This window comes from Anthonomus grandis, chromosome 1 (genome assembly GCF_022605725.1).
Source record: "Anthonomus grandis grandis chromosome 1, icAntGran1.3, whole genome shotgun sequence".
NCBI classification, from domain to species: Eukaryota; Metazoa; Arthropoda; class Insecta; order Coleoptera; family Curculionidae; genus Anthonomus; species Anthonomus grandis.
In genome coordinates, this window is record NC_065546.1 from 25,764,193 (window position 1) to 25,776,501 (window position 12,309).

General features: G+C 31.1%; 1 protein-coding gene across 2 annotated transcripts in view; it reads left to right on the forward strand.

Annotated features, from left to right (window-relative positions):
* The window catches only part of LOC126743580 (exostosin-2), a 174,985-nt gene that overhangs the window by 51,704 nt on the left and 110,972 nt on the right, over positions 1-12,309 (forward strand). The gene's annotated exons all lie outside the window — the stretch shown is intronic.

Sequence of the window (12,309 nt, forward strand, 5' to 3'; positions counted from 1 at the left end):
ATAGATTGCGTAATAAATCATGTTTTAAGACACAAATTTTTATTATTTTGCATAATTTTATTGTTATTGTTATATTGGACAAAACTCAGTTTTACATCACTTACTTTATATCACATAATATATACTTCTATGGTGCCGACTTTGAAGGGACAGTATTGCTTCAGCGGAAAGAGTTAAAACTACAAGGATGTTCAAATTGTGAAGGAGTTGCAGATTTTTTATAGGTTATAAGATTTTTATTATGAGTATTTAGCCTGTACAATGGTTTTGAGACATTTAACAGTGACCTATATAATACCTAATACCAATTATTGTATCATATTAATTTATACTAAAAAACAAAGCTTACCTAACAATAAAGACTATGTACAATAGATTAGATTAGATAGTTTATTAGTAGTAATATACAAACAAGTACTTTTACAAGTCAAATAAAATATGTAGTATGTTGGGCTTTTTCGAAAATCATGTTATTATTTCTTAAGTATTTTAATAATGACTTGAGAAATCTAATTCAATTTCTTTGGCGCAAATTTGTTTGTTGCAATCTTCGAATTTTAATTTTTTGTTCTTTATTTTTTTTCCATAATTTTGTGACAAGTGATTTAGCTTTTGAAACGGTGGAATCATCAGTGCTTAGGTCCTCAGGATATCATTTTGATTTTACCCTAGAATAATATACATAAAAATATAGTATTACCAAAATTAAAAAAATGTATTATGATAATCCAATTGATCAATAAAATTTATGTTATTATAAAGAATCTTTGTAATATCATACATTTGATTAATTGCATTTAATTAAACAAATATAACACAATAAAATACTATATCACTTTTAAATAAGATATATAGAATAGAATGATACATGGCATAAAACTAGTAGTCTATTTTGAGTGTATTTTTACCTTTTCCTTGGCAGAGTCAGGGAATGAGTAGCAGTTAAACAAAAACGGCTTGGATGAGAAATAGTAATTGTTGACCTAGACCCCACGGTAACTATTAATCTCAGATGCAGTTATTGTTGATGATGAATGATCAGATCTGTAATTATACAAAATTTGGTGTATCAAGAATATTATATTTTAATTATCCATACTTATCTATATTAGCTTCACTGTTTGTACTATATACCATTTTGGAAGCTAAAGAAGTTTTTGCACTCTTCAGGAAAACTACCCCTTACCCAGCTTTGAAGGGTAAATCACTTGGTAAATTAACTGAATTATCGGCTGCAGTGTTTTTAACCAGTGCATCAGAAATCCTAGTAAAAAAATAGTTTTACACACATACCTAATTTAAGAAGTATTAGGTATAAATAAAGCTTATATGAGTAACACTAATACTTTTTGTGACGATTTTTTTTATACTAGAAAAATATATTTAAAAAAAATTACCTTTGAGGTAGAGCTGATTTTTTTAATAAAGTCTGGCCACTGATAATATTATCTTCCTTATATAAGAAATCACTTCTAAAGATGTGATCTGAACAAACAAATATGTTCTTTTTAATTGTGTTGATTTCCATTAATGAAATCCATTGTTCCCTTTGGGCATATATTAGGCAATTTATAATAAGTATTTGATATTTAATCAAAAAGCAAAAAAAATTACAGTAATAAATTAATATGTGGTGCCAATTACTATATGTATTATTGTAAGTTGCAATATGGTAAAACAAACAAAAAATTATCGACCAAATTTTAGGGAAAGACAAAATTAACTTTATACATAGATATCAATATCTAAATAAATTTTAAAATCCTTTAAAGGCAATAAAAAATTAGTAATTTCATCTATCTACCTAATGTCTATATTAAAAAAACATAACTATATATAGATAGGTACATTTAAAAATATAAATATTTTGGTATTTTACGCACACTTTCACATTCAAGTTTTTATTAGGTTTATATCTATAAGATCCCCTATTCTACGTTTATGATGATGGTAACCCTATGATGTGATGTTATGAAAGTATCGGTACTTACTTGTGAAAAGATCGGCTGGAATCACCTATTTATCATGATGCGGCACACACGACACAAGTTTTTGTCATCCTAGGAATTTAAAAAAATACTAAAATGTGGCCTTTTTCCTTTTTAAACCAAAAATGAATGAAAATAGACGAATCCCGAAAATAAACAAAGAGGCCGTTTGACAGATGACGCTACGCGTATGGCTCAGGCGCTTAAGCTCCGGTGTTGACGCTTCGAATTTTTTAGAAGCAGCTTTAGGGATAAGAATGTTAATAATTTTGTTTTTTTCTTGTTGAAGGATATTATATTTATTCATAAAATAGGTTAATTGTAGTATTTATACTTTTTATTTTAAATTTTCTTATAAAATACAACACAAATAAGTTAAATTAACGTTATAATGGTTGTTAAAATATAGCTAAAAATTTCCTCCGTTGGAAATTTGCGTCGACTTGACAACAGAGAATCGGCAAATATGCTTGTAAACAAAACGCCCCTCTTGCCCCTGTGCACATGTTGGACTCAAACAAAGTTGTTGTTTACTAATTCTATCCTTTCAATGTTCTAAGACTAGAAGTGTTGGAGAGGAACTGGGAATGAGCAATAAAACTGTCGCTCGTATCTGGAAAAAATATGGGTACAAATGTTTCAAGTATTCAAAAACTCAGGAAATATTTCCTGAAGGCCAGTGGCGAAGAATGGAATTTTGTAAAACCATGATGGAAAAGGTAAATGAAAACGAATATTTTTTAAAAAATATTTTGTTTTCTGATGAATCTTCTTTTCCATTACATGGCAAACACAATCCTTCCATTGTTCGTTAATGGTCTCAGGAAAACGAGCACAGAAGTTTTCACTTTCGTACCCAGTATCCTCAGAAATTAAATGTTTGGGCAGGTATTTTGGGCGACAATGTTGTCTCCAAATGACTTTTATCTGTGGGGTTACCTTAAGCAGACCATTTACAAGCACGAATTTAGAAGGCCAACAAATTTAGAGGAGTTGCGAAATAAAATTGTCGAAGGTGCCAATTCCATTTTACCTGAAACTCTTTTGGAGGTGCGAAATAACTTTTACGATAGGTTAAGTTTTTGTTTAGCGAAAGAAGGCGGTTTATTTGAGCCTTTTATTCAAAAAATTATATGTTGTTAAGTTTGTTTATTAGAGTTTTATTTCTGATTTTTTATTATATTTTTATCAGAGTTGATATTTTATTTTTTATTAGAATAACGCTTTAATTTTCATTATGCAAAACACAGCATATTAAACATTTTAAGATTACAATTCTATGCGGGTTTGACACATTGTCATGTCTATAAAACCCGCATTAGAATAAATATTTTAAAAATGCCTGGATTTTCGCATATTATTTTGGGACATTTTGTCACCAAACGACGCAGCACCCACGAAAGTCAGATTTTTACTAATCCCGTCCTCGGGCCGGCCGGGGCGGTGCTCTGTCGCAGGCACTCGTACACGCGCGACGTTGCAAAATTTCGCCTTTATGCGGTTTCCTATAAGTAACGAACGAAAACACGATCTGTATAGTGAAATTGCTTATGAAGGTACCCTTGTCCGAAAAACCTCTCAAAACACTTCACATTACATATTTCAATTTTCAAACTTTCTAATTTTTAATAATCGTAGACTCCTTTTCAAAATATGCCCAAGCAGTACTTTTTACAGTAGTACCTGCAAAAAAAAATTTTTTTTCATGGACATTAATTTTAAAGCGAGAAAGAGCATCAGCTACAAAATTTTCTTTCCCTTTCTTTTTTTTTAATCTCAATGTTAAATTCTTCTAATTTTGACTTCTATCGGGTTAATCGAGAATTGGGCTCTTTGACTTTAGAAATCCAAACTAAAGGATTGTGTCAGTTTCTATTGTGAAATTTGTCATAGAGGTAAGGTCAAAAGTATTATTTTGAGTCAATAATGGCAAGAAATTAATTGACTATAGTAGAATAATTTCTTTCACCTGAGTTAAGGGTTCTTAATAGGGAATATTAGGCTATTGGATGGTCGTTTTGTGAAGCACACTTCCCAGCGTGATGTTAGAAACATCGGTGGTTAGTCTAAATGATTTTCTGAAGTCGGGATATCGGGTAAAATCGGAGAATTTGTAGTAAGTTCTTTGCATTTTTTAAATGCTTTAATGTATTCGTAATCATTCATTATGAATTTATCGTTAACTTTTCTTAAACACCTAGTTAAAAGAAAAGTAATGCTAGGAAAATTCCTAATGAATCGGCGGTAGTAGCCAATAAAACCTAGAAAGGATTTCATTTCTTTTTGGGTTTTTGGCATGGGATAACGTTAAATGACTTTGATTTTTAATGGATTGGGTTTGATGTTGTCTGATGTTATAAATAAATAAATAACGGCTTTATTTGTACTTTTTAATAGTGTACATAGGCGAAGTCTAGCCAAACGCTAATCTACTTAACCTATTTTAACAAATGTAAGCAAACTCATTTTATATAGCACAACAGAGAGAAAAATTAACATTTATAATGGTAACACTAATAGTAATATAAAATAAACAGATATACACCTAATGGTCAATAAAAATCAAAAATTATAAAATAAGAAATACATACAGACAGTTTAGCTGTTCTGTTTTGTTAAAAAATGCTTTAGCTTTTTCTTGAAACCTGCTATTGACCTCTCTTTTAAAAGATTCGGAACAAGGTCTTTGTAAGTTGCCACAGCATTACACAGAAAATTACGACGAAAGAAGGCTGTTCGATATCTAGGAATTGACAACAAAGGTGTCAAATACTTTGGAAAAGTCAAGCAATACAAGTATAAGTGCTGTGGAGTCACCTTTATCCATTGCAGAAATTATCTCTTGGGTAACGTTTAGTAAGACAGATGTTGTTTTCTAAACCCAAATTGCTTATGCAGAACAACATTATTGGAGGTGAAAAGTCATAAATTTGCGGCTGTATAAATTTTTCCAAAACTTTAGCGGTGACCGTGTTAAGAGAGAAATTTTTCACGTACCATCGAAATACCCAGTTTCTATGCAACAGTTTGTAATATGAGTAATATGTGGAGATACAGAGCTTTGGAATACAGTGTTGCAACATTGACGCTGATATTGTTCACAACCGTGTGCATTTGATTTTAGGTCTAAGATTATTTTAGAAATTTTCTCATCTTGAAAAATTTAGATCATGCATTAAACCGCTTGTTCTATAAATTACCAACTTCTTCAGGGCAACTACCTAACGGGCTATAAACTGAAGCAGAATAGTCATTAATTTTATTTGGATTTTGGATATTTAAAGGAATAGAACGATTAGAGACATTTTTTAGACTTAGATTATTAATAGTTCTGATGAAATTGCAGATAATGTTTTTTTTTTCTCGCCAAATCATTCCCACCACAAGATTACGTATCTGTCTATAATATGCCCAATTTGCTAAGTTTTTAGACTTTTTAAAACTTGACAATGCCTAATTTTTTTTGAAATGTTTAAAATTACGATAGTTTTGTTTTTATCTCCCTACTCTGTACCGTAATCTCGATACTACAGAATGTAGCTTGATGGTCACTAATTAAATCAATAATTAAATCGTGAATATAGGAATTGTTTTGCTCCAACGACAGGAAAACACTGGTTAACTTTATGTGCACAGTTTATTTACACATTATTTACAGGTTTTTACACTATTCTAATATAGTTTATAACTAAACGTCGTTAATCGTCTTAAAATAACCGTCTTTAATTGATACGAGCGTCTTAACTTAAAATTTTCTTTCGTTATTTGTAATAATTATTCTCGCACTGTTGCCGGTGGTTTTTCTTCCTCCAGGCGGCGGTCACAGATCGTTCGATCAAGTGATCGAGTCTAGGAAATTTTAGGATAAGGAGGGCGTTAATTATTTTATTTCTCGTCTTTTAATTAATATTTTCCACTACTCGGCCATCCTGTGCCACATTCGACTCGAATCTTCCTGAATTTTCTTCATCGTCTTCGTCGTGGTATGAAACCCGTGGTTTCATATATTTGGCAGTGGTTGAACTCTTAACCAGTCCATCATAATATCCCTCTTTTTGCACATCATAAGTTTTATTAGGTTTTGTCTTAATTATCTTATATGGTCCCAAGAACTTTGGTCTTGGCTTGGTACCTGGCCCTATTTAAGTCCTCTTAATCGCAACTAGATCACCAATTTAATATTTCCTTGCTTTCTTTCTTCTTAAATTATACGTCTTTTTATTTTCTTCTTGTAAAATACAAGTCATCAGTTGCTTTTTCGCTTCTCTTTTTAATTCATCTCTATCTTCTTCGAACTGGTTTTTTGCTTCTTGTTCTAGCAGCTCTTTAATTTTGTATTCTGTTTTATTCCTCATTCTAACACCTATTAGTAACACATAAGGAGCTCCTTTAATAGATCGAATTTATAGCTCTTTGTACGTCATCTACTTGTTGATACTATTTTTCAGGATTATCCACTGGCGTTTTTGATATAACTGAAACTATAATTGAATGAATTCTTTCAATTGGGCCGTTGGCTATTGGTAAGCCTGTTATAATGGTATGATGATAAATATCGTTTTGTTTGCAGTAATCTTTAAATTCTTTTGACGTAAAAGCAGTCCCTCGGTCTGATATAATATTAATTATATTACCAAAGTTTTTTCTTTGCAACCCTAACTTTGCATTAACTTGTTTAGTCGTTGTCGATTTACTAGGGTATAAACATACAAACTTCGCAAGAGTCAATAATAGCAAAAATGTGATGTTAATTTTTATGGGTATTCTCCAACGATCCTAAGTGGTCAATATGCACAGTCTTTATGCAGAGGTGGTAATTCCTCTTTTTCTATTTGACAAAATAAATGGCACGCATGAACTTATTATTCTCTCTATCTTATATTTTAAAGCTGCAATGTAATACTCTCTTGTGATTGCATCTTCTGTTTTCTTAACTGAGAAATGACCTTCTTCGTGAGCTTTCCTTATTATGTCGCTTTGAATTTGCTTCGGAACAACTAAAAAATCCTCGTCATTAATCAAATAATATATTATTTATAAACAACATCATCTTTTAATATATATATATATAATTTTCAAAAGCCTTGTCATCTTATCTTTAATTAACTCCTTAATAGCTTTTATTTCAGTGTCTTTTTCCTGTAATCTTTTAATCCTATTATTTAGGCTATCCATAGCAATCGTCATTATTGGATACATACTTAATGCATCCACATGACGCATGGCAGATCCAAATCTATGTACAATCGTGTAGTTAAAGTCTTCTAAAAGTAATGCTTAACGAGTAATACGTGTAGGTAATTCTTTCTTGGAAATAGTTTTTTGAAATGCGGTGCAATCTGTCACTATTTTAAATGAATGTCCTAACAGATACACTCGTTAAAGCTTCAATGATCGCTAAAACTTCCAATTCGTAAGATGAATATTTTGTATCAGCGTCTGTCGTCTTTTTGCTAAAAAAGTAAATTGGATGCATTAGGTTATCATCATGACTTTTGCATCAATATACCTCCATATCCATCTACAGAAGCATCAGTCTGAAGCTCCATTTCTGCTTCTTGTTTATAAATTTGTAGAACCGGCTTACATACGCGCTTTTCTTGCAAGTAAAATGGAATTAACTTTCTGAAAAAGCCCGTGAGTCCTAAAAAACTTTGAACTTGTTTTATGTCGTGGAAAATCTTGCACAGCTTTCGTTTTATATTGAGATGGAAAAAGTCGTTCGTTTTTCATTCGACGTCCCAAAAATTTAACACTTTGTTTGAGAAAATGATATTTTTTCCAATTCATCTCCAAGCCATAGTGTTTAGCTGTATTTAACACCAATTTTAATCTAGTTAAACCTTCATATTGGTTAGCTGCTGGTAGAATAAGATCATCCATGTATGGTAATACGATTTCTTTGTTTGACAAATTTTTAAAAATTATATTAATAAATCGTTGAAAAACAGCTGGCGATTTACATGAACCAAATGGTACCTTAAAAAATTGAAACTGGCCTTGATGGGTCACAAATGACGTATATTTACGGCTCTGCTTCAACTGACACGTGGAAAAATCGACCCGTTTTTTAGATCCAACGGGTCCAACGTACTAAAAATTCTAGCGTCTTGTAGTTTGTCTAATTGATCTTTAATCAATGGCAACAGATATCTGTCCTTCACGATCTTGAGGTTACATTTTCGATAATCTATGCATACTCTAGAGGAACCATCTTTCTTTCTAATTACTACAACTGGAGTTGCGTAGTCGGAACTACAAGCTTCCACTATGCCTTCTTCGATCCATTTTTGCACTTGTTCGTCAACAATTTGCCTTTCAAAAAATGGTAAACGTCTTGGGGATGCATATATTGGTTCATTCTGTCTTTAAAATTTTCATTTCAACATTTATCGTCATTCTTTTTTCAGGCACATAGATACAATTTCTTTAACTTCTTGTTTTATACTTTCATTTATTAATCCAATATCTAATTCAACTTCATCAATTGTGTTTATATGAAGGATTTCTTTTTCTTCTCTCGTAACTTTCATAGATTGTTTTGTTACTTGCACGCCATTTTGTGTAATGCTCATATCAACGTTTTCTAAAAATTCTAGTCCAATTATGCAATCATTCTTTCCCATATTTTTATCAGATACAACATAAAATGGAGAAATGAATACTTGATTATCCATCAGAAAATTACATTAAAAAAATCCTAGGGTGGCAACACTGGAATGTCCAAAGCCACTTAAGCTATTGTTGATGTTTCTAGAAAAGGTGAACCAATGCTTTTGTAAATATTCTCTTTTAATAAATTAACCTGACTTCCTGTGTCTATCAAGCAGTTTATGTATAAACCACCAATTTGTATATGTTTTCGCATCTTGTTAGAAGTTACACCTTCAATGCTATTGACATCTGTTAAGCGACTAGTTGAGCGAATTTGTTTTTGATCTCTATTACTTTCTGTATGCCTTGAAACAGTTTGATTTCATCAGACTGTAGACACTCAACTTTTCTTTGAACTCATCCATAGTAGGTCCATAGAGTATCGATTTATTACTTATTTCATCAGATATTCCACCAATGCAGATTTAATATTTTCATTATTACTAGGTATATCACGTAGACAATGCATTTTGAAAATATGTAATAAGCAAATCTTACTACAAATAAATACATAAATCTAGTAGTCTTTATACAAAATTTCCTTATCACTAGCTTATCTATTTAACTTGTACACTGTCTCTTACATTTTATTATACAACCCTCGATAAAATCATAAATTAAAAATAATTCGTCTTTTAATTAAAATAAAATCATACAAATGATTTTATTTGCAAACGTTAACTTTTAAAATAGTTTTTAACTAACAGCAAAACGTCTAATCCAAAAGTACTCTATCAACAATACAATCAGCAACATACAACAGTACAATTTTTGGTGGGGCGTTAATAATTTCATTTCTCGTCTTTTAATGAATATTTCCCACATTAAGTATTGCCGTGCTTCTAACATTATTTAGTGTTTGTGCAATACCAGCAATAAAAGTAGGCTCATTTATTAACTAAGTAAAATCATAAGCTGTAAGACAATCAAGTAAAATATTATTTGTTAAATGATTAACATTAACATCACCCAGGATAAAATATTAAAATATTCTTATACTGGTTTAAAATATTTTTATACTGTAAACATGCATATGATAATATATAGAACAGTCTATACAGTCTATCAACCATTAGAACAGTCTATAGACCATCAAGGTCTAGACCTTGATAGTCTATAGATGTCTATGTTCTAACAAGAAAAATACTTTTGCCTATATTTACCTTAATAAATAAAATCATCTTTAAATCATCAAACAAGTCAATATCAGCAAAAACTAAAGAGCTTTCAAAAATCTGTCGTACGTAGACATGGCTACAACACCAAGTAATAAAATATGTGAAACTCTTGCCAATGCCCAAGTAAATCCTATGGAACGCTCAATTTATCATTTATATGACCAATGGAGTTAATACGTATTTTTGCTTAAGTAATATGTTGCCTCCAGTTTTAACTTTTAAAAATTTATAGGAAAGAAAATTATGGAGAAAAAACAAGCATAAGTGTATTTCAAAAGTTGATTGAGAAAAAAACTCACTTTGAAGGTCACAGAATTAAGATGTTTGTCAGCGAAGAGCCATTTTGCTGTGTTATAATAACGCCCTTAATGTTTAGAGCTCACAGTATCCATTTTTCTCGTAAAATTGTTTTTGTTGACAGCAGTGGATCATGCGATCAAATAGGTAATTCTATAAAATTCCTTTTTTGTGCTTCTAAAGTTGGTGGTGTACCTCTCGGCTGTGTGATCCACAGTTATCAAACACAGCAAGTATATGAATTTTGTTTTCAAAAACTTAAAGAAGTCCCGGGATGTGATTCAATTGCAGAAATAAATGCGCTACACGCTATATTTCCTATGTCATATTTCCTACTACATTACTCTGAACTTTTCATGTAATGCAAGCTGTATGGGACCAGTCACATGGAATTGAAAAAACAGATCGACGTCCTCTTATGCAAAAATTTCGTGATGTTCTATACGCAAAAAATAAAATTGACTGTAATCCATTCAAAGACGAATTATGCAGCAGCCAACTATCCAAAAAATATCCATTATTTTTAAACTATTTCAAAGAAATGTGGAAAAGAAATTCAGAATGGTGCCATTGCTTTCGGACTGACTTGACAACTAGAGGCCACAATACGACTAATATAGTAGAAGTCTCCATACATATTTTTAAAGACCTAATCCTGAAGAGATCTAAAGCTTTTAATTCTGTGTCTTTGGTAGATTTTAATATTTATTCTATGGCACAATTTTTCCAATCTAATCAATCCAACAAAAATTGATTTCTTCTGCGAATTCTAGAAAAAAGTCACTTCAAATTTATTTCAAGAAATTTGCCAATAAATGTACCACACTAAATGCTACTAAAGAAAGCGACTTTGAATATACTGCTAATTCTGAATTCGACGAACATATTTTATACACTGTTAACATTCAAACAGAGCAATGTGATTGTTCAGATGGAGTAGGCGGGCAATTTTGTAAACATTTGTGCGCAGTTTACAATAGTTGTGCAAATCTATCGCATGCTCCTGATTTGATTTATCAAGACCGCGTTGCGTTAGCGACATTAGCTTTAGGTAGTGGAGTAGACAATTCTTTTTTCATGGGAATGGATAATGATTCAACAAATAATGATGATAACAAAAAAGCAACAATGAGTTCAACAAGCCAATGGAAGCAAATGATATAGCTGAACCTATATCATATGAAATGATAGAAGCTACCTCAGATCATAATGAATTCTCTGCTGAATACCAGATGCAGCTATTAAAATTTAAATTAAATCTAAACAACTTTTAATTTTGCTCAAGGGAATCAATCTAGATTTATGCTAGAACACATTTTTAAACTTAATAAAAAAATTGAAAATATCGAAAATGTTGACTTGTTTACTAATATTTGCACAGGCATGTGTAATTTTAAAAGAACGAGAAAGATAAAAGTGCAACCCATTTCTATTGCGCGGCGTGCCACTCAAAGTTTACATCCTGCGTTAGGGCAATACAGGCTGGTAGGCCTTCAAAGTTGGAAGTTTTAAGGAACAAAAAGAAGAGGTCAAAAAAGATGAGATCTTTAAGTAAAAATATTGATCTTAATAAAACAAATGCCATTGGGCATGAAAGTAGTCATTAATATTTTTTACTGCCTGTACCGCATCATGTACAAGTTGTGGTCATAAAAGTAGAAACACCCTGAAATTATAAAAAAATATATTACTCTAGCAATTATTAAAGAACTAATAGCGCATTTGGAAACTTCAACCCAATAATTCTCAGTTGACGTGTTTTACAGAGGTCTATTATATTTTTTAACACATTGGGGTGTTTTTGATTTTGTGACCACCACTGTATACATATTTTTACAATTTTTATTCTTTTGTTAAATAATAAATTAAAATTAGCTTAATAACGAACGTTACCATAAAATAATATTATTTTTTCTTATGTTACTATGCTGTTTTGCTAATATTCTACAATAAGTAAATAAATAACAATAAAACAGTACGAATAATCTATATTTTTATCACCTTTGTGACCTACATTAAATTATATAATACCAATCAATGTAAGCATCACTTTGTTGCACACGCTGTGTAGGGAACGGAGCTCATGGATGCGCATTACATTTCCTAGACTGTTAGCGCAACCAGTTGCGTTCACGGTCTAGGAAACGTAAAAATGCAAGCAAAATACACATTATTTTCCGGTTTTTCAGCAG